We start from the raw sequence: 1,149 nt of genomic DNA, 5'->3' as shown, positions 1-1,149 counted from the left end.
AGAGCAAGACTCCATCTCAAAAAAAAAAAAAAAGAAAAAAAAGAAAAGAAAAGAAAAAGAAATAGACAGGCAAAGGGCTGGGTGTGTTGACTCACACCTGTAACCCCAGCGCTTTGGGAGGCTGAGATGGGAGGATCACTCGAGGTCAGTGAGCTGAGATCGCACCACTACACTCTAACCTGGGTGACAGTGCAAGACTCCATCTCAAAAAACAAAACAAAACCAAAGAAAGATGAGGAAGTGTATTGCCCAGCTTCTGTTTTCTAACTCTTCACATTTGTATCCGTCTTGTAACCAAGACTCATTCTCCCTTGATTCATTAATAGACTGATTACAGAAAGCAAATAAGCAGTGTTGTTTGTTTGTTTGGGTTTTCATTTTTTGGGGAACATGGTCTCGCTGTGTCATCCAGGCTGGAGTGCAGTGAAGTGATCATTGTAGCCTTGACCTCCTGAGCTCAAGTAATCCTCCTGCCTCAGCCTCTCGAAGTGCTGGAATTATACACATGAGCCACCGTGCCTGGCCAATGAGCAGTATTAAACTCTGGCACAAGCATACAATGAGACACTGCTCAGCAATAGAGAGAAACAAAGTTTGAGCGGGGCACTGTGGCTCACACCCATAATGCCAACATATTGGGAGGACAAAGTGGGAGAATTTCTTGAGGCCAGGAATTCAAGAGCAGCCTGACCAACATAGCAAAACCTTGACTCTACAAACAAACAAAAAACCAAAAATTCAGCCAGTGGGGTCGAGTGCCGCAGCTGACACCTGTAATCCCAGGGGTCCCTCCCTTTGGGAGGCTGAGGCAGGAGAACCACTTGAGGTCAGGAGTTCAAGACCAGCCCAGCCAACATGGCAAAACCCTGTCTCTACTAAAAATACAAAAATTAGCCAGGCATGGTTGTGGGCACCTGTAATCCCAGTTACTCGGGAAGCTGAGGCAGGAGAATCACTTGAATATGGGAGGTGGAGGTTGCAGTGAGCCGAGATTGTGCTACTGCACTCTAGCCTGGGTGACAGAGTGAGACTCCGTCTGAAAAACCAAAATTTAGCCAGTCATGTTGGTGTGTGCCTGTAGTCCCACCGCACTCCAGCCTAGGTGACAGAATAAGTGAGACCTTGTCTAAAAATAGAGGAAAAGAAAAA

The sequence above is a fragment of the Mandrillus leucophaeus genome, unplaced genomic scaffold (genome assembly GCF_000951045.1).
Source record: "Mandrillus leucophaeus isolate KB7577 unplaced genomic scaffold, Mleu.le_1.0 Scaffold7, whole genome shotgun sequence".
Classification (NCBI taxonomy): domain Eukaryota; kingdom Metazoa; phylum Chordata; class Mammalia; order Primates; family Cercopithecidae; genus Mandrillus; species Mandrillus leucophaeus.
Note: the sequence above shows the minus strand (reverse complement) of the source record.